General features: G+C 43.5%; 1 pseudogene; it reads right to left on the bottom strand.

The window, feature by feature from the left end:
* Positions 1-20,148: 20,148 nt before the first annotated feature.
* LOC124695527 lies at positions 20,149-20,864 on the bottom strand (annotated as a pseudogene).
* Between the last annotated feature and the right edge of the window lie 1,388 nt (positions 20,865-22,252).

Here is a 22,252-nt window from a genome sequence, read left to right as displayed (position 1 = left end):
AGGTTGCTATTTGTGGTGAAACTTTTTATGCCCGTTGTGATATTATGTCTGAGTTTTGCCTTATGCCTAAAAGTATTTATGAATCTTTGACACTCTGGAGACTTACTGAAGGTGGAGAAGGAATAACTCTTACTGATAATTCTGTTATAATTCCTAAGGGGATAGCTGAAGGTGTGTTCACAACCTTTCTTGGAAGAACGGTATCCACTGATTATCTCGTTATTGAATGTGTAGGGACATGACAAATCACACTTGGAAGATCACTGCTGAAACTCTTGGGAGCAACCGTAGATGTGGGAAAAGGCACTCTAAATTTTACCTCACCCGGATGTGGTCATATATTCCCTAGACCAAAGAGTAAGAATAAGAGTAAGAAGGGTAGGCGTAAAGCCCCTGGTAATAATGTTAATGCTTCTTCTCTTGATGATACTTGATTTACACTTTACGCGCCTAGGCTGAAAGGCGTTAAAGAAAAGCGCTTATGGGAGACAACCCATTATTTTATTCCTGCAATTTTTGTTTTATATTTGAGTCAAGGTGCTTGTTAGTACTGTAGCAATACCTTTGTATCTTTATTTTAATGCATTGTTGTGCCAAATAAAGTCTTTGATAGTAAAGTTGATACTAGATTTGGATTTCTGCGCAGAAACATATTTTTAGCTGTCATGAATTTGAGTTGATCTCTCTGTAGGAAACTCGTAAAATGCTGAAAAAATTCATGCGTGATACTCAGATATGTACGCAACTTTCGTTCAACTGGAGCTTTTCCATCTGAGCTCGCTAAGTGTCTCGAAAAAATTCGTCTTTACGGACTGTTCTGTTTTGACAGATTCTGCCTTTTATTTCGCATTGCCTCTTTTACTGTGTTTGAGTGAATTTCTTTGCTTCATTAAATTTCAGTAGCCTTGGTTAATGTCCAGAAGTGTTGGGAATGATTGTGTCCTTGCTGAACATGTGAATTTTTGATTATGCACTAACCCTCTAATGAGATTGCTTTGAGTTTGGCGTGAAGGAAGTTTTCAAGGATCAAGAGAGGAGGATGATATGATATGATCAAGAAGAGTGAAAAGTCTAAGCTTGGGGATGCCAACTTATCAGGTCACCTCTAGTGAAACTATATTTTAATTCTGTCACATCTTATGTACTTTACTTGGAGCGTCTGTGTGATTTTATTTTCGCTTTGTTATTTTCATTTTCTGAATAAAATCGGATTCTAAACATCCTTGTGTGGGAGAGAGACACGCTCCGCTTTTTCATATGAACACTTGTGTTCTTCGTTTTTCATGTTCATGGCGGAAGGCGGAAGCTGAAAGCCGCAGCACTTATTGTTATTTGGTTGGAAACAGAAAATGCTTCATGTGGTAATAATTTGATACTTGGCAATTGTTTTGAGCTCTCAAGTCGATCAAGTTTAAGCTCTTGCATCATGTAGTTTAAATCTATTAATGGAGAACTACTGTAGAGCTTGTTGAAATTTGGTTTGCATGATTGGTCTCTCTAAGGCTCCGTTGGATAAGGAGACGCTTAGGCACCGCTTAAACACGCTTAGGCACTAGGCGATGGACAAACGCCTCGCCTAGGGTATAAGCGGAAGTCTAGGCAGTGTAACCAAGAAATTGTTTTCTACAATAAGAAATCATGCAATACTTCACGATCGAGTTAGATGGGCATTATTTTCAAGGTAGTTCTTAGAAATCTACACATTTGCATGCTCTAAATTAATTTTTATTCACATATAATAACCCATATACACACTTGATGGTATAAATGATACCAGCCTAGGCTGCGCCTAGGCGCTAGGCGAATGACAATCGCCTCGCTTACGCCTAGCGCTTTTTCCAACCTTAAGGTCTAGATATTTTTAGGTAAAAGTGTTTGAACAACAAGGAAGACAGTGTAGAGTCTTATAATGCTTGCAATATGTTCTTATGTAAGTTTTGCAGTACCGGTTTATACTTGTGTTTGCTTCAAACAACCTTGCCAGCCAAAGCCTTGTACTGAGAGGGAATGTTTCTCGTGCATCCAAAAGCTTGAGCCAAAACCTATGCCATTTGTGTCCACCATAACTACCTACTATGTGGTATTTTTCTGCCATTCCAAGTAAATTGCTTGTGTGCTACCTTTAAAACCTTTCAAAAATTCATTCTTTATTTTTGCAATACATATCTCATGGGAAAGTAGCCTAAAAAACTATTGTGGTAAAGAATATGTCGCTTATGTATCTCAGTTCTTATAAGTTGCTTGTTGAGCGGCAACCATGTTATCTGGGGACGCCATCAACCTGTTACACCTTTGTTGAATATCATGTGAGTTGCTATGCATGTTCGTCTTGTCTGAAGTAAGGGAGATTTTCTATGAGTTAAATGGTTTGAGTATGCATATTGTTAGAGAAGAACATTGGGCCGCTAACCAAAGCCATGTATCATGGTGGAAGTTTCAGCTTGGACATTAATCCTCAAATCTCTTATGAGAATATTATCTGTTGTTGAATGCTTAAAGCATAAAAGAGGAGTCCATTATCTATTTTCTATGTTGTCCCGGTATGGATGTCCTTAAGTTGAGATCTATCAAAATCGAGAAATCAAATGCGATTTATCTCCTTGGACCTTTGTACATGTGGCATAGAGGTACCCCTTTGTGACACTTGGTTGAAACATATGTAATGCAATGATAATCCATGGAAGTCCGAGCTAATTAGGACAAGGTGCGGACACTATTAGTATTCGATGCATGAGGCTTGCAACTTATAGGAAGTTTTATGCATAACACATATGAATTATTACTACCGTTGACACAATTGTTTCCATGTTTTTAAAATAAAAAGCTCTAGCACATGATTTAATCCCTGTTTCCCTCTGCGAAGGGCCTTTCTTTTATTTATGTTGAGACACTTTACCTACTTCTTTCTATCTTAGAAGCAAACACTTGTGTCAACTGTGTGCACTGATTCTTACATGTTTACTTATTGAACTCATCATATTACTTTGTGTTGACAATTATCCATGAGATATACATGTTGAAAGTTGAAAGCAACTGCTGAAACTTAAATTTTCCTTTGTGTTGCTTCAAAACCTCTTATTTAGTACTATTCATGAAAAGTTTTTGCTATATGATTCAGTTGTTTAGTCATTATCTTTTTGTTAGCAAACTATAGACCATTGCTTTGGGTCACTTCATTCATCTCGTATGCTTTACAAATAGTGTTGATCAAGATTATGTTGGTAGCATGTCACTTCGGAAATTATTCTTTTTATCGTTTACCTACTCGAGGGCGAGTAGGAACTAAGCTTGGGGATGCTTGATACGTCTCCAACGTATCTATAATTTCTTATGTTCCATGCTTGTTTTATGAGAATACGTACATGTTTTACTCACACTTTATAATGTTTTTATGCATTTTCCGGGACTAACCTATTAACAAGATGCCGCAGTGCCAGTTCCTGTTTTCTGATGTTTTTGATTTCAGAAAAGTTAGTTTACGGGTATTCTCGGAATTGGACGAAACAAAATCCCACGGCCTTATTTTCCATGGAAGGTTCCAGAAGTCCGAAGGAGAGACGAAGAGGAGCCACGAGGCGGCCACACCATAGGGGCGCGGCCCCACCCCTAGTCGCGCTGCCATATGGGGTGGGCCCCTCGGGCGTCCCCGACTCTGCCCCTTCGCCTATATAATCCTTCCGACGCGAAAACCCTGGTACCGAGAGCCACGATACGAGAACAGTTCCATAGACACCGCCGCCGTCAACCCTACCTCGGGGGGTTCAGAAGATCGCCTCCGGCACCCTGTCGGAGAGGGGAATCATCACCGGAGGGCTCTACATCACCATGCCCGCCTCCGGACTGATGCGTGAGTAGTTCATCCTTGGACTATGGGTCCATAGCAGTAGCTAGATGGTTGTCTTCTCCTCTTGTGCTATCATTTTTAGATCTTGTGAGTTGCCTATCATGATCAAGATCATCTATTTGTAATGCTACATGTTGTGTTTGTTGGGATCCGATGAATATGGAATACTATGTCAAGTTGATTATTGATCTATCATATATGTGTTGTTTATGATCTTGCATGCTCTCCGTTGCTAGTAGAGGCTTTGGCCAAGTTGATACTTGTAACTCCAAGAGGGAGTATTTATGCTCGATAGTGGGTTCATGTCTCCATTGAATGCAGGGAAGTGACAAAGCAACCCCTAAGGTTGTGGATGTGCTTGTTGCCACTAGGGATAAAACATCAATGCTTTGTCTAAGGATATTTGTATTGTTTACATTACGCACGTACTTACTTGCAATGTCTCGTTGTTTGCAACTTAATGCTTGGAAGGGGTGCGGATGCTAACCCGAAGGTGGACTTTTTAGGCATAGATGCATGTTGGATGGCGGTCTATGTTCTTTGTCGTAATGTCCTAAGTAAATATCATAGTAGTCATCATGATATGTATGTGCATTGTTATGCCCTCTCTATTTGTCAATTGCCCAACTGTAATTTGTTCAACCAACATGCTATTTATCTTATTGGAGAGACACCACTAGTAAACTGTGGACCCCGGTCCATTCTTTTACATCTGAAATACAATCTACTGCAATCATTGTTCTCTTTTGTTTTCTGCAAGCAAACATCATTCTCCACACCATACGTTTAATCCTTTGTTTTCAGCAAGCCGGTGAGATTGACAACCTCACTATTAAGTTGGGGCAAAGTACTTTGATTGTGTTGTGCAGGTTCCACGTTGGCGCCGGAATCCCTGGTGTTGCGCCGCACTACACTCCTTCACCAACAACCTTCACGTGGCCTTCATCTCCTACTGGTTCGATAACCTTGGTTTCTTTCTGAGGGAAAACTCGCTGTTGTACGCATCATACCTTCCTCTTGGGGTTCCCAACGGACGTGTGCTTTACCGTCACAAGCAGGGGGGGAGGGGGGCTGACCCCCCCCCTATGCACCGTCTTTGAACAATTGTTTGGGATATCATCCCTTGTTCCTTGTACCATGATAACGTTGTAGCATCCAACTTGGAGATTGTGTTAGGTGGCAGAAAGTTGGGTGTGAGATCAACATTGCAATTAGGTGGACCAAACTAGGCATGGTTGTGTCATTGAAGCGTGAAGATGTTGCACAAAAGTGCAAAAACAGAACTGCTAAAGAGACAAACACAATGTGATTCATTTCACCTGAAAGAGGTAGTCTCCTACTACTGAGCATTGATGAAAAAAATTGAGATGGGAATAACATTCTCAGTGGATGGTATGACCTTATTTTATAGTGAGAAAAGTTGTCGCAATTGCAAAGAAGCAGATTTAGTTTCCTTGTGCTACATCATCAGCTGACCATATGAGCAAGTGTGTCCACTATTTCGTAAATAATTCTGATAAGAGCCTCGTCACATTAAGATTGGAAAGAGATTTTTTACAGAGTTTCTTGCAGACGGTGTCACCGCTGACCCCGCCCTATTACAAGTACGGCCACTCCTCCCTAGTAGCTCAATGAAGCTGCATCGCAGGAAGCTCTCTAGTAAGCTTTCCCATTGTTCCCTGGCAACTCACAACAAACTCATACTTTCCCTGTCAAACATTGTAGCATTTATTTCTAACCACAACTTCCATAGCCCGACGATGATGATCATTGTGGTCAGTTCTTTTCTTTGGGATTGTGGGTGTGTTGACACTGTCTGAACCCACTAGTATCTGACAGTGATATGAGCTATTGACCGTGATATCCTCTTGCCACACTTAGTCTCGACCAAAATTCTATATCAAAAGGACATCAGAGCATGATATGACTTAATGTTTCCCCATATTAGCCACATATCATGCATTACCTTTTAATTATGTAACTAGGGATCGGCTTAACAATCCCCCTGAGAGAGAAAGGCGATTAGGGTTCTGCTTCCTACCGGCGCCGCCACCGATCTGCCTAACCTTTGGTGTCCTTAGAGTCATGGAGGTGTGGTGGATCTTGGTCCTTGAAGGTGTGAGGCATCGTTTTTCTTGTGTTCCTCAGTATTTTTAGGGTTTGTTTCCTCTTCAGAAATGCGTGGCGATGATGACTCCCTGAAGATGGAATAAAGTCCCCTCCCTCCCCGTCAAGCCTTTGTTCCTGTGATGCGCCTAGCACCGTCGGAGGGTGTGTGGACGTTTGTCTTTGGTTTATCTCGATGGATTTGGTTTGTGTTCCATCTGATCTACGCTTCTCTTTATAGATAATGGTTGCCGCTCTCGTGCGTTGGTCCTTCGGGGCCTTATCACGATGACCCCCCGACTGTCTACTACAATGAACTCTACTACGACAAGCTTTGCCCACCTCCAATGAGGGAGGGCGAGGACGGTGACGCGTCTCCGGCTTGTTCTTGTGCTTGTAATCGTCTCTAGGTGGTCCAAAGACTATTGTGTGATATTTGTACTTTTAGGTTTCCATGTACTGATGGTGAGGATTATGAATAGGTGATACGTCTCCAACGTATCGATAATTTCTTGTGTTCCATGCCACATTATTGATGTTATCTACATGTTATATGCACACTTTATGTCATATTCGTGCATTTTCTGGAACTAACCTATTAACAAGATGCCGAAGTGCCGGTTCCGTTTTCGCTGTTTTTGGTTTCGAAATCCTAGTAACGAAATATTCTCGGAATCGGACGAAATCAACGCCAAAGTTCCTATTTTCATCGGAAGCATCCGGAACACCCGGGAAGGACCGAGAGGGGGCCACGGGGCCACCAAACCCTAGGCTGGCGCGGCCAGAGGGGGGGCCGCGCCGCCCTATGGTGTGGCCCCCCTGTCAGCCCTCCTGCGCCGCCTCTTCGCCTATAAAGAGCCCCTGGATCAGAAAACCCGATACCAATTGACGAAACTCCAGAAAGACTCCAGGGGCGCCGCCACCGTCGCGAAACTCCAATTCGGGGGACAGAACTCTGTTCCGGCACCCTGCCGGAGCGGGGAAGTGCCCCCGGAAGGCTTCTCCATCGACACCGCTGCCATCTCCATCGACACCGCTGCCATCTCCACCGCCATCTTCATCACCGCTGCTGCTCCCATGAGGAGGGAGTAGTTCTCCATCGAGGCTCGGGGCTGTACCGGTAGCTATGTGGTTAATCTCTCTCCATGTACTTCAATACAATGATCTCATGAGCTGCTCTACATGATTGAGATTCATCTGAGTTTTGTATCACTACTATCTATGTGCTACTCTAGTGATGTGTTATTAAAGTAGTTTTATTCCTCCTGCATGTGTGCAAAGGTGACAGTGCGTGCACCGTGTTAGTACTTGGTTTATGCTATGATTATGATCTCTTGTAGATTATGGAGTTAACTATTGCTATGATAATATTGATGTGATCTATTCCTCCTACATATGCATGAAGGTGACGAGTGTGCATGCTATGCTAGTACTTGGTTTAGTAGCGTTGATCTATCTTACACTAAAGGTTACTTAAACATGAGCATTATTGTGGAGCTTGTTAACTCCGGCATTGAGGGTTCGTGTAATCCTACGCAATGTGTTCATCATCCAACAAAAGTGTAGAGTATGCATTTATCTATTCGTTATGTGATCAATGTTGAGAGTGTCCACTAGTGAAAGTGTAATCCCTAGGCCTTGTTCCTAAATACTCGCTGAGTTACTACTGCTTGTTTACTGTTGTTTCTTTGCGTTACTACTGCTGCAATACCACCACCATCAACTACGCGCCAAGCACTTTTCCGGCACCGTTGCTACTGCTCATATATATTCATACCACCTGTATTTCACTATCTCTTCGCCGAACTAGTGCACCTATTAGGTGTGTTGGGGACACAAGAGACTTCTTGCTTTGTGGTTGCAGGGTTGCATGAGAGGGATATCTTTGACCTCTTCCTCCACGAGTTCGATAAACCTTGGGTATCCACTTAAGGGAAACTTGCTGCTGTTCTACAAACCTCTGCTCTTGGAGGCCCAACACTGTCTACAGGAAAGGAGGGGGAACGTAGACATCAAGCACTTTTCTAGCGCCGTTGCCGGGGAGGAAAGGTAAAAAGGCACTCATACCACGGTCTCAGGTAAAGTATTTTTCTGGCGCCGTTGTGTGTGTGCTCGAAGCTATTTCCTTTAGATCCTGCAATTGCAACTTGTTGTTTCTTGTTTACACTAGTTTGGCATAATGTACAAGAGTGAGCTTCTTATTCTATTTCCTGATTTAAAACATGGATTGTTTGATGCGAAAATTAAAAAACCTATGAAATCTTCTTTGCATGCTTGGTAGTAATATTAGTATGAACGCTTTGAACACCATTGTTGACAATGATATAGAAAGTTCTAAGCTTGGGGAAGCTGGTTTTCATGATATTTTTAGTCCCCCAAGCATTGAGGAGAAAATTTTCTTTGATGATTCTTTGCCTCCTATTTCTGATGATGATAATGATAGTGGTCTTTTTGTGCCACTTACTGCTGAGAGTAAATTTTGTTGTGATTATACTATGCCTCCTACACTTGATGAGAATAATAATGATAGCTACTTTGTTGAATTTGCTCCCACTGTTACTAATAAAATTGATTATGCTTATGTGGAGAGTAATAATTTTATGCATGAGACTCATGATAAGAATGCTTTATGTGATAGTTATATTGTTGAGTTTGCTCATGTTGCTACTGAAAGTTATTATGAGAGAGGAAAATATGGTTGTAGAAGTTTTCATGTTACTAAAACACCTCTCTATGTGCTGAAATTTTTGAAGCTATACTTGTTTTATCTTCCTATGCTTGTTACTTTGCTTTTCATGAACTTGTTTATTTACAAGATTCCCTTGCATAGGAAGCATGTTAGACTTAAATGTGTTTTGAATTTGCCTCTTGATGCTCTCTTTTGCTTCAAATACTATTTCTTGCGAGTGCATCATTAAAACTGCTGAGCCCATCTTAATGGCTATAAAGAAAGCAACTTCTTGGGAGATAACCCATGTGTTATTTTGCTACAGTACTTTGTTTTATATTTGTGTCTTGGAAGTTGTTTACTACTGTAGCAACCTCTCCTTATCTTAGTTTTGTGTTTTGTTGTGCCAAGTTAAGCCGTTGATAGAAAAGTAAGTACTAGATTTGGATTACTGCGCAGTTCCAGATTTCTTTGCTGTCACGAATCTGAGCCCACTGCCCTGCAGGAAGCTCAGAAAATTATGCCAATTTACGTGCATGATCCTCAGATATGTACGCAACTTTCATTCAATTTGAGCATTTTCATTTGAGCAAGTCTGGTGGCCTAATAAAATCCATCTTTACGGACTGTTCTGTTTTGACAGATTCTGCCTTTTATTTCGCATTGCCTCTTTTGCTATGTTGGATGAATTTCTTTGTTCCATTAATGTCCAGTAGCTTTATGCAATGTCCAGAAGTGTTAAGAATGATTGTGTCACCTCTGAACATGTTAATTTTTATTGTCCACTAACCCTCTAATGAGTTGTTTCGAGTTTGGTGTGGAGGAAGTTTTCAAGGATCAAGAGAGGAGGATGATATACTATGATCAAGGAGAGTGAAAGCTCTAAGCTTGGGGATGCACCCGGTGGTTCATCCCTGCATATATATCAAGAAGACTCAAGCGTCTAAGCTTGGGGATGCCCAAGGCATCCCCTTCTTCATCGACAACATTATCAGGTTCCTCCCCTGAAACTATATTTTTATTCCATCACATCTTATGTGCTTTTTCTTGGAGCGTCTGTTGGTTTGCTTTTGTTTTTGTTTTTGTTTGAATAAGTTCATCCTTGTATGGGAGAGAGACACGCTCCGCTGGTTCATATGAACACATGTGTTCTTAGCTCATAATATTCATGGCGAAGTTTCCTCTTCGTTAAATTGTTATATGGTTGGAATTGGAAAATGATACATGTAGTAATTGCTATAAATGTCTTGGGTAATGTGATACTTGGCAATTGTTGTGCTCATGTTTAAGCTCTTGCATCATATGCTTTGCACCTATTAATGAAGAAATACATAGAGCATGCTAAAATTTGGTTTGCATATTTGGTTTCTCTAAGGTCTAGATAATTTCTAGTATTGAGTTTGAACAACAAGGAAGACGGTGTAGAGTCTTATAATGTTTTCAATATGTCATTTATGTGAGTTTTGCTGTACTAGTTCATCCTTGTGTTTGCCTCAAACAACCTTGCTAGCCTAAACCTTGTATCAAGAGGGAATACTTCTCATGCATCCAAATACTTGAGCCAAACAACACTATGCCATTTGTGTCCACCATACCTACCTACTACATGGTATTTCCTGCCATTCCAAAGTAAATTGCTTGAGTGCTACCTTTAAATAATTCAAAATTTATCACCTCTGATTTGTGTCAATGTTTTATAGCTCATGAGGAAGTATGTGGTGTTTTATCTTTCGATCTTGTCATTTACTTCCGACAGACTTTCACAATGGACTAGTGGCACATCCGCTTATCCAATAATTTTGCAAAAAGAGCTGGCAATGGGGTTCCCAGCCCCATTAATTAACTTGCATTAATAATTCTCTTCACATGTTTTGCTCGATTCATCGTAAGCAACTTAATTTTGCAAATAGACACTCCTTCATGGTATGTGATTGTTGGAAGGCACCCGAGGATTCGGTTAGCCATGGCTTGTGTAAGCAAAAGGTTGGGAGGAGTGTCATCCATAAATAAAGAAAAACTAAACTAAAGTACATGTGTAAACAAAAGAGAAGAGGGATGATCTACCTTGCTGGTAGAGATAACGTCCTTCATGGGAGCCGCTCTTGAAAGTCTGGTTGATGAGGTGGTTAGAGTACCCACTACCATTCGTTGACAACAACAAACACCTCTCAAAACTTTATTTTTATGCTCTCTATATGTTTTCAAAATCAAAGCTCTAGCACAAATATAGCAATCGATGCTTTTCCTCTATGAGGACCATTCTTTTACTTTTATATTGAGTCAGTTCACCTATTTCTCTCCATCTCAAGAAGCAAACACTTGTGTGAACTGTGCATTGATTCTTACATATTTGCATATTGCATTTGTTATATTGCTTTGCATTGACAATTATCCACGAGATATACATGTTATAAGTTGAAAGCAACCGCTGAAACTTCATCTTCCTTTGTGTTGCTTCAATACCTCTACTTTGAATTATTGCTTTATGAGTTAACTTTTATGCAAGACTTATTGATGCTTGTCTTGAAGTGCTATTCATGAAAAGTCTTTGCTTTATGATTCAGATTGTTTACTCATGTCATTACCATTGTCTTGGATTGCTGCATTCATTACATATGCTTTACAAATAGTATGATCAAGTTTATGATGGCATGTCACTCCAGAAATTATCTTTGTTATCGTTTTACCTGCTCGGGACGAGCAGAACTAAGCTTGGGGATGCTGATACGTCTCCAACGTATCGATAATTTCTTGTGTTCCATGCCACATTATTGATGTTATCTACATGTTATATGCACACTTTATGTCATATTCGTGCATTTTCCGGAACTAACCTATTAACAAGATGCCGAAGTGCCAGTTCCTGTTTTCTGCTGTTTTTGGTTTCAGAAATCCTAGTAACGAAATATTCTCTGAATCGGACGAAATCAACGCCAAAGTTCCTATTTTCATCGGAAGCATCCAGAACACCCGGGAAGGACCAGAGGGGGGCCACAGGGCCACCAAACCCTAGGCTGGCGCGGCCAGAGGGGGGGCCGCGCCGCCCTATGGTGTGGCCCCCCTGTCAGCCCTCCTGCGCCGCCTCTTCGCCTATAAAGAGCCCCTGGATCAGAAAACCCGATACCAATTGACGAAACTCCAGAAAGACTCCAGGGCGCCGCCACCGTCGCGAAACTCCAATTCGGGGACAGACTCTGTTCCGGCACCCTGCCGGAGCGGGGAAGTAACCCGGAAGGCTTCTCCATCGACACCGCTGCCATCTCCATCGACACCGCTGCCATCTCCACCGCCATCTTCATCACCGCTGCTGCTCCCATGAGGAGGGAGTAGTTCTCCATCGAGGCTCGGGGCTGTACCGGTAGCTATGTGGTTAATCTCTCTCCATGTACTTCAATACAATGATCTCATGAGCTGCTCTACATGATTGAGATTCATCTGAGTTTTGTATCACTACTATCTATGTGCTACTCTAGTGATGTGTTATTAAAGTAGTTTTATTCCTCCTGCATGTGTGCAAAGGTGACAGTGCGTGCACCGTGTTAGTACTTGGTTTATGCTATGATTATGATCTCTTGTAGATTATGGAGTTAACTATTGCTATGATAATATTGATGTGATCTATTCCTCCTACATATGCATGAAGGTGACAAGTGTGCATGCTATGCTAGTACTTGGTTTAGTAGCGTTGATCTATCTTACACTAAAGGTTACTTAAACATGAGCATTATTGTGGAGCTTGTTAACTCCGGCATTGAGGGTTCGTGTAATCCTACGCAATGTGTTCATCATCCAACAAAAGTGTAGAGTATGCATTTATCTATTCTGTTATGTGATCAATGTTGAGAGTGTCCACTAGTGAAAGTGTAATCCCTAGGCCTTGTTCCTAAATACCGCTGAGTTACTACTGCTTGTTTACTCGTTTTACTGCGTTACTACTCGCTGCAATACCACCACCATCAACTACGCGCCAAGCACTTTTCTCGGCACCGTTGCTACTGCTCATATATATTCATACCACCTGTATTTCACTATCTCTTCGCCGAACTAGTGCACCTATTAGGTGTGTTGGGGACACAAGAGACTTCTTGCTTTGTGGTTGCAGGGTTGCATGAGAGGGATATCTTTGACCTCTTCCTCCCTGAGTTCGATAAACCTTGGGTATCCACTTAAGGGAAACTTGCTGCTGTTCTACAAACCTCTGCTCTTGGAGGCCCAACACTGTCTACAGGAAAGGAGGGGGAACGTAGACATCAATAGGCTGGTGTAATTTTCGCAGGGTTTTTCTTGTGTCATTTATACATTTAGCTGACCAAAATGAGTAGTGTGTCTATACGTTCAGCCGACCAACTGAGCATTTTTGGCGCAATATCCTTTGAAGTTGGCTCGGGTTTTCTGCCATCTGCTAGCGTTGTCGGTGGTCTTCCTTGCCTTAGATGGCCTTTCCGGCATTGGAGGTGCGGCGGACCCTAGCCTCAGTGGCGAAAGAGCCGCCATTTCTTGTTTAAGTTTTTTACCATGTCTTTTTCGTGATGGTGAGACAACGGTGACATGTGGAAGCTACAAACAAAGCAGCCATATCCATCCATTAACAAGAACACGGTTTTGCCACGGGTCCACTGTAGTGGCAGACCTACCAGGGGCGAGCAGGGGCTGCCGCCCCGGGTCTCCCAGCGTGGAGCAGGGCAGCGGTCGGGTCCAAACCATTGACAAAGAAGAAATCCTCTGCGACCTTTTTTTCCAACGAATCGGTGGTACATGTAGAGGAGGGGAAAGAAAGCTGGAGTAGGTGGGCTTAGACGCATATGAATGCCATGACCTGAAAGATGATGGGGCGGCAAAAGCTGCAGCTCCAACACCGGCGGCAACACAAGGTGGCGCAACAACTAAACATAGGCAGATGGATCAGACGGCGCAGACGTACGAGATTATGTTACCTTTTGATGCCTTGAAAAGTCAATGAGGTCATCTACCTCAACTAGTTTGTAATCCTTTTCCTACTAGAACTTAGTGGTGTAATGAAGGGGCGTACGCAGGGTGTCCGGGTGGGCTGTGGCCCACCATGAATTTTTATAATACGTTTATATTTAATTTGTTTGGGTAAAATTATATCATATATGAGTAGTGTAGAAATAATATTTAGAGGTGTGCCCACCCTGTAATTATTTTGTGCGACCGTCACTGGTATAATGCAATCTTATCCGCTACTTTTGCATATTACAACCGAGCTCCGACTTACAATAATATGTTCTTTTTTGTTTCCCTGTTGTAGGTCGCGCTTGGACATTGAAGTTACTATTATGGGTGTCAATGGGCGCCTCAAGCGGCAAGAGTCTATGTCAGTAGGTTTTAAGTATTTTTTTTGGGGGGTACTTTTTCATGTTTCTTATGGCACTTGAATTTTTTTGGGCCGCTTACCTTACGGTTTCTTCTACTAGACCTACACACCGGCACATCAAAATTTCTGGGTCCGTCACTTGGCCCACAGACCATGAGACGTGTCACTAGGTATGTTAACGGATCAAATCAGATCAAAATTTTCTATTTTCATATCCTTTATCATATTTTCACGGCGGATTTTGATCGGAGCAGATAATGGTCAGATGCGGATTCAAACGGATTGTATCGAATTGCGGATATGGAACTGATTCAGAGTGGACTCAGATCGGAAGCGGATGATTGAGAAAATATACAGAAAAAATAAAAAGTAAATTTATTTAAGTAAAATATGTAAGCACAAAGCATGCAACATTATACTATAGACAAACCTGCACACATGTTCCTATGACAAAGAAAGTTACGTGCTAGTAGCATACATAGTTGGGTCGATGAGCTAACTATGTTGTGTATACCTTTGGGGTTGGGTTATTTTATCGGATTATCCTCTTTGAAAACCTCAGATAATCTGTAAAAATATCGGATAATCTATATCAATCGGATATTATTAATACCCTATCCGCTACCGTATCCATAGGATATCCTTGATCAATACCCAAATATTTATCTATATCTGGTGGATATCTAAAAGTGAATATCATATCCTCAAAACTGGATGCGGATACAGATTCGGTGGAAATTATCCGTACCATTTACACCCCTATGTGTCATCCTGTACTATCTCTTTTTTCGTGGGTGCGAACGGCATTCTAGTTGCCAACTATTTTTTTGAAAATTGCAGCAATCTATTAATAATTTGAAAGTAATAAAAGTTACAAATAGGTGCTCATATTATTTAGCGACGACTACAGACACTAGCACGAGCCGGAGATGAGCCGCCGTCCTCGGCCTTCCATCACCGGATCCAGGCAAATCTTATCGTAGTTGAGCTTGTTGTAGTTGACACACATGAACTTGTCGTGCCAAGGCTCCAAAGAACCAGTGCACAAGAGTAGCAACCATCGTTAATGATGACAACCATAGAACGAAATAAACTGACATGAAACCATGTCAATGAACACGATCTCATGAGATTTGCCGGCGACACGACTCCATGTGCCCTCCGCCAACACTAGACACACCACCAGACTGATGATAGGGTGAAAAGAGACTTACTCTGATTTCGGGATGTAGCCGTCTCTTCACCATAGAAAAAGCACTGAAAACTAACCTAAATAAATAACGAAAACTCACGACCGTGGTCCATCACACCTTCAAAATCCAAAGACCACCGAAGACAGAACCGACCGGCGTTCGTTGGTGAGAAGAACGGAACCTAGATAGGTTGTAGGCGCCGCCTCCTGATTGCTCTCACGTAACTTGGCGTACTTGCTATCCCCCTCGATCTCGTCTTTCTTGCGAAGAATCAGTCCTGTTCACATGGATAACGGGAAGGGCATTGCCCGGGTGCTGATTTCATCAAGCACGTGCCCGCAAAATACCAGGTAATCCAACATTTTAGCTTTGATAAACCCTGTCTATGTTTACTCTGTCTTTTCGTCGGGGGGGAATACACCAGCGTGTGTTTTGTACACGGCCTGGTCGTGGTTTGTTTCATTCCTAGTGTTTAGGGCATCGCCAAGGCTGCTCGTGGGATGATACAAAGCTGTTGGTCATGGTGACGAAGTAGAGCATCGACCGGGGGCCGTTGGGATGGCAGCAACCACTAACCCGAACATGGCCTGAGTTTGCATCTTTTTCGTTTGTCAGTTAACTCTTTGTAACCTCCTATAATTTTCTTTTGAAAGTGTAGGTAAAAGATTTGCCTCCATTCATTAATTAAGGAGGATTGTGACAAGATAAAGTATAAAAATAAAGGTTTGCCGAAGGGACTAGTCTCCCGATATTACAATACTCAAATGTCCGGCACCCGCGATAGCACAAAAATGAGCGGGGCAGATTTGTTGCGGAATAACCTCGTATTTCTTTCGTTCAAAATAGTTCAACTAGTGAGCATAGTGATGGATGCCATGGCTTTGCGGTTGGGGGTATTATTGCTCGACATGCTCGCCCACCAAATGTCAATGGCAATTTCCTCCAACCAATTGTTGGTGTCTATTGACTCGATGCCAAGCCTCTCTTTGATCATAACCCAATTTGTATAGCGACAATGTGAGAAGAGATGCGCCACCGATTCTTGTGTTTGCTTACAAAGAGGGCAAATGCCGAATTTGTCCACCTCCTCTTCTCAGGCCTATTCGCTGTCCAAATCCTATTTTGAATAACCAACCATGCAAAGGATTTAATCTTGGTGGCACCCAAACCTTCCACACTATCTTGTTCATGAGAGTGCTAGTGGCCCCAATGAATTAGGACATTTATGCCGAAGTTGTAGTGTACTCCCCATTAGGCCCGTGAGGTTCCAAGTAACAAACTCCTCCACCTCATCTCTCAGACTTACATCAAGAAGCTCCCTCCATAGGATGATAAATTCCCTAATATGAGGGATAGTCAAGTTGATATCCATTTTGATTTTAGAGATCCATGCGATTCCTGGAGGTGGCTTGTTCCACATTCCATCTTTTCCTAGAAGAAGCCTCATAAATGAGCGGGGCAATGTCTTTGGGCTTCCTACCATTGAGCCATGGGAACCCCCCAAAAGGCGCAATCTTCCCATTGTCAATGGAGATAGTTGTAGAAGCATATAAGAGGTCCATATCAATTTCGTCGCACGGGTGTCCAAACACATCCAAAGCCTATTAGGTTCTTTCCGTTCACCATGGCCACCGCAACCAATCCTACAAATAAGAAAAGAGAGAACGAGAAAAGTTGTAGTTTTTACACAACGCCGAATCTTTGTCCAATTTACTGAATTTGATGATGATCTTGTTAGCTAGATCGAGTTGTTGGTCTCACATTTGGCATCAGAGCCTCTTTTGCTTGGTTTGTTGATCACCATGGCTGGCAGCAAGAAGGATGGCGATGGACCAGGAAAGGACAAGGTGACGGGAACCAGATCACCAGTGTGCCCGCCATCGACAACACTGTACACGTGTGAGCATGGACAAAGTATAGCAAGGCGGGGTGGCAACGAGATCTTCGTCCACGAACGGGTGATCTGCAATTGGTAGTCTCATGCCTCCGTCACCCCTTTCATTGGAAAGCTTAGCATAGATAGAGTAAGTGTAAGAACATCATACAAGCTTTGTTAAATCAAGACAATTAAAATAAATATTTTATGAGCATAAATAACTTACACGTGAAGCAAATATTCTAATTTCTTGGAGACTCCTTTCATCTAGAAAAAAAGTCTGGTGATCTTGTGCATGTGAACCATTTTTGAACAGTAAAACTGGAAAGACTAATAAAAACATAAATGATGCATGTAGATAAATAGACAATGTACGCGCAGGTACGCACTTTGTAAGGTCCAGGGTAACTTTCCCTCAAAAAAAAAAAAAGGTCCAGGGTAACTACAGCAAAGCATCAAGAAAGGAATCTTAAATTTCAAGACGTCCGCATGGATCCATTATGAATAGTAAAATTGAAAAACAATACTGAGTAAAATTAAATAGAAAAATATGGCATAAATTGTGTGTGTAGAGAATGTATGCATGTATGTGCATGTTAAGTTTGAATCTAAAATATTCGCAAAAAAGTTTGAATCTAAAATATAAAATTAGGTAGTTTGTGCAAAAAGACAAAGTGTCAAAGTACCAATACAAGGACCGGATTTTAACTATGCAAAAAAAAAAAATTCCAAAATTCCCTTTTTTTTCTAGACAACATATACTGTTGTATTTTTCTTGAAAATTTGCACAAGTGTCAAGGTAATATGTACATGCCTGATTTATTTCAATTTTAGCGGTACATGGAAATACGTTCTTTTTTGTTGAAATTCTTTAGAAATTAGGTCCACCTAGACCCATGTTCTCCTGACTATTCCATCTTAAATTCTCTTTATAAAATGATGATGATGTCATCGTATATCGTTTACTGCTCCTGTGCCTATACTCTTGCCTTTTTGCATTTTGTTCTTCATTATTTTATTGTATTTTTTTACCTTTTTTTATCTTATTATTACTTGTCTCCTTGGCACACGGCCGGCCAGTACATATAGAATCAAGTGTACGATGGGTAGAGCACAATGTAAATCTTTGCATTCCACTATTTCGAAAGATTACATCAAAACTCAAGAATATTACAGCCAGGCTGATCATCTCAGATTAGAGCACATGCATGTGTTGGGTATCATAATCATGGCCATGTAGGGCAGTCATTTGCTCCTTGAGCTGTGTTTCCTGCTGCTCCAAGCTCAACCTGCATCGGTCGAGGTCTGGGGTGTCCCAGTGTCCGAGCCCAGATAGCATCCCGTTGTATCCCACCATCCTGTCCGCGAAGTCGGGCTCTCTCATGAGAGCAAGGAAGCCGCGGAGGAGCGCGTCTGGCGACCCGGACTTGGCAGCCGCGAGTAGCGGAGGCTCCTCCTCGGACAGAGTCCGCCACTTGGCCAGAAACCTGAGGTCATACAACTCTGGAAAGAAAGCACGGGAATTCCGGATGAGGGTCTCACGGTCGGTGCTCATGCAGGCGAGGTCAGGGCACAAGCAGTCCAGCAGGTGGAGGACGTCCTCGGCTCCGTCGGAAGTTACCCAGGTGACATCAGTACTGAGGATGGCGCAGCAGTCCATGAGAGCCCTAGCCAGGCGCGAGCGGTCGGCACGGCGAACGGACGGCTCCACGCCCATCTCCATGAGAAAGCGGTCGTCCTCGACGTCCAGCGTGCCCAGGTGGAACCGCCAGACGCGGCCCATGGCGAGGTGGCCGTCGCGATTGACGAGGGCGAGGGACATATTCCAGAACCGCGCGGCTCTAACCTCGGCGTGAAGGCACTCGCACCTGTAGTCCAATGGACGGAGGAACGGCACCCAGTCCATGACATGGTAGACGCCGTCGACGTCGGCCTGGAGGCTGAGGGTCCGCGGGGACAAGGGCAGCGCGGGGCGGGATGGGGCGTCGTGGGACGTGGCCATGACTGCGATGGTGAATTCCCTGAAGAGACCGCAGATACGAGCAAGCTCCGTGTCCTCGTTATGAGCCCAAACCTCCACGACTCGCGCCTTGCCCGCCCAGGCTTCACTACCCGGCGACATGTTCTTCTCCAACTAGGCCTGAGATGTGAGAACAATCTAATCTAATAGGAGGAGATGAAAGTCCTCGTCCCGAGAAGATCTTATATACAAATTACTAGGATCTATCATTGGCAACCGTAGCGCGGATCCGAAATCGTATGGGATACTGGTATTTTCATACAAGAAACCAAACTGATGTGGACTTTGGATGAACTGGGATTTTCTTTCGACAGTTAGAGCACCTCCAGCCGTTTGAGGTCCTAGGGTGAAATCCGGACGAAACTAACGCCGGATTGAATAAAAATAGGGCGTGAGGGACACTAGTTTCCCAGTCGCACCCTCAGCATTCGCCCAACAGCGGTGATAATTTCAAAAAATCGTCTTCCCGCTACACAAAAGCATCGCCCAATAGTTCGGCGGTCGGATCAGCCACATACCGGCGATCTAAACAGAAACTAGACGATAACAGGAGCATCGGCAATCCCTTCCTGCGCCTTGTCTGCCGCGGAGTTTGGCGGCGATGCAACGTTGGCTGCCGGAGTCGCAACAGCGGGAGTGGATGTCGGAGGAGAGGACGAAGCAGTCGATGGAGGGGGTCGGAGGATGTCTTGACGATGGGCGTCGTACCAAGCCCTCGTCTCCTCGTCCATCTTGCCGTCGTTGCCGCCAATCAGGAATGCCAGGTCAGTGTTCCTCTTCTTCGTCGTGGAGGTTGCCTTCAGCAAGGCGATTCGGACGCTCTGGTTGGCCAGCATCTCCTTCCGCCCGAGCTAGACCGAGTTGGCTCGCCCAACATGAGCCATTCCTGTAGAGAATTTGAAAACAAAAATGTGATCAAACAGAAGATAATCCACATATAACATCCAAAATACCTGAACATATATAGCACACTCAGTGGTTTTCATTGGTTTTAACAGAATAGCCAGTACATACAACAACATGTATTAGAATGAAATGCGCGCATAAGAAAAATCATAAAGACCAAACTGCTTGGCCCTCTTAATTTTGGTGAGGCATGCATAAAACTAAGGAGGAGCCAACAGTGTGTTGTTACTAGATCCAAAATGCAGCGTGAGAGAAGTAGCCATTGTTCTTGGACACTGCATAGGACCTAGTGCCACGGGGAGCCGTAGTTTCGGAGCTCTCCCATGTGATCATAGTTGAGGCCAAAGAAGGTAACATGGAGCACGGTGCCGTCGTCGATGTCGTCCTCGCTGCGTAAGACGTTCTCGACGAGGCAAAATCTGCTACCGCCCATGTAGGTAAGAGTGGCCTTCATGTACCGGCCACCGTCCGTGTAATTCTCCTCGTCGTTGAGGCGGAACAGCTTCTCCTTGAGCACCCTGCATTCCGGCGGCCGTCTGACGGTGGCGACGCTGTGGGAGACGACCTGGCAGCAGCAGATGTATCCAGCGTCTTTGCGATCAATCCCAACCCACGCATCTAGCTCGGCGTCGAAGAAGGCTTGGCCTCTGAAGGGCAGCACCCAGCCGCTCCCGAGCTCCTTCCACGCGCCAGTGCTGGTGTCAAAGGTGTGGGTTCTTCCCTTCTTCGTGGACATGAAGATGGTGCGTCCGTCCGGGTGCAGCGCATAGCTGAAGATGTCGATCCCGTGGCACCGGGGTCGTGATGACCGCACTCTGCTCCATGACCAATCCATGCCTGGTTCCCATATCTTCTTTGTGGCGGTGCGACCCCACGACAAGGCCTGCAAACAGGGGGGATCAGGCGAGTCTCCCATCGTTAAGGCATATAGCGTTTCGCTAGCAGCCATGAAAGGCGATAAGCCATCAATCCCGCGTGGAATGCGTGGGCCGACGGTGAAGGCAGTGCCTTGTCGCCGCGGTTGTGCGGGTTGGTGTCGATGAAGATGGTCGTGCCCAGAGCGGTGAAGATCATCCTGCCATACACTGGTGTCTTTATCCGGATGGCAGTAGGCTCGGGAAGCTTGTGCTCTCCACCGTCTCCCAGGTCGTCCAAGAAGATGTCGTTGGCGTCAAGCTTGTGGATGTTGTACCCGCCCTCCCAGTCATCCAGTGCCAGATAAAGGTGCTGCTTCCGCGGCGGCCTGCTGCTACTCCCGGCATTCCGTCGCCGCCGCTTGGAGGTCGTGCCGCTACTCTCGGCGTAATCAGGCGATCGTCGCTGCCGCTTGGAGGACCCCTCATCCAATCTGCCACCCATCGTGGTTACCACTACTAGAAGGAATTTCTTTCCCAAGGAAACAAGGATTAGAACTATTGATTGACTGTATGAAAGCGGTGTAGCTGTGTAGGTCTGCCAATGCAGGGGGAGATTGATTTATAGAGGGAGGTGTGGAGGGAGGAATTCGAGTCGCAATATGTCCGATTCCAAGTCGGTTTCGCTTGTGATGGAAAAAAACTTCTATTTAGTACTCCCTCCAATTCAGATTATAATAGCAAAGAAAAATACTACAACCAACTGTTCTCTATAGCATATTCTCATGTCATCTATAACCAGCTTTATAACCAACATGAACAATAGTTAGGTATTAAAAAATAATATTTTATTAATACATGACCCACCTTATAGTCTCACAAAGTGTCTAGTAGCTTGTGTTGAAGCTTACTTTTAACTTAGAGCCTTTTATCTTATATCCTTTGCTCTCCACCAACTAAGGACAAAAACTTGTTATAGATGTGCAAATACCCCCATAAACTTGTAAAATGAGGTTTAGTAGCCCAAGAACTTGACCTTGATGTGCAAATAAACTCGTAAACTTGCAAATTAGGATGCAATCACATTTGAACTTGCTTTATGGTTTAAAAAATTAAATAGTCTTAGTTAGATAATTTGTTGCCATGCTGGAGTAGTTAGGACGGTAATTTTGTAGACAAAACTGAACCTTGATGAACGGAAATACTTATGTACACCCATGCATGGGTGTGGGTGTTTCTGTCACCACCGTTCATTTATTTCTCGAGATTCGTGCCCATCATGGTAGATAGAAAGATTCCTTTTTCTCTCCTCTTTTTATTTGAATTTCAAAGCACAATGGACGGTGACAGAAACACCCACACCTGTTGGCCCTCCGATTGTTTAGTCAATAGACATAGTCATAATAGTTTTTTTTTTGTTTTCCATCTTCTAGTCTCACCTAGAAAGATG

This window comes from Lolium rigidum, chromosome 3 (genome assembly GCF_022539505.1).
Source record: "Lolium rigidum isolate FL_2022 chromosome 3, APGP_CSIRO_Lrig_0.1, whole genome shotgun sequence".
Taxonomy (NCBI): domain Eukaryota; kingdom Viridiplantae; phylum Streptophyta; class Magnoliopsida; order Poales; family Poaceae; genus Lolium; species Lolium rigidum.
Note: the sequence above shows the minus strand (reverse complement) of the source record. Positions and strands in the feature narration are given on the sequence as shown.